General features: G+C 30.6%; 1 protein-coding gene across 1 annotated transcript in view; it reads left to right on the top strand.

Annotated features, from left to right (window-relative positions):
• F9 (coagulation factor IX) overlaps positions 1-252 on the top strand; it is a 32181-nt gene that overhangs the window by 5080 nt on the left and 26849 nt on the right. The window lies entirely within an intron of this gene.

Here is a 252-nt window from a genome sequence, read left to right as displayed (position 1 = left end):
CCTGTTGTTAATTATAATTGTTTATAAACAATTATTTATTGTTATAAATATTTATAAGTATTTATTGTTATAAATATATTTATATTTATATAAATATAAGTAAATGTAAATATTTGTTGTTATAAATGTTAATAAACAATTATAATTAACAACTGGGTGGCTCACTCGGTTAAGCATCCGGCTCCAGTCGTGATGACACGGTTCGTGAGTTCGAGCCCCGTACTGGACCGTGCACTGACAGTGCAGAGCCTG

The sequence above is a fragment of the Crocuta crocuta genome, unplaced genomic scaffold (genome assembly GCF_008692635.1).
Source record: "Crocuta crocuta isolate KB4526 unplaced genomic scaffold, BGI_CrCroc_1.0 scaffold241, whole genome shotgun sequence".
In the NCBI taxonomy this organism is placed as follows: domain Eukaryota; kingdom Metazoa; phylum Chordata; class Mammalia; order Carnivora; family Hyaenidae; genus Crocuta; species Crocuta crocuta.
This window is presented reverse-complemented; position numbering and strand designations above follow the sequence as displayed.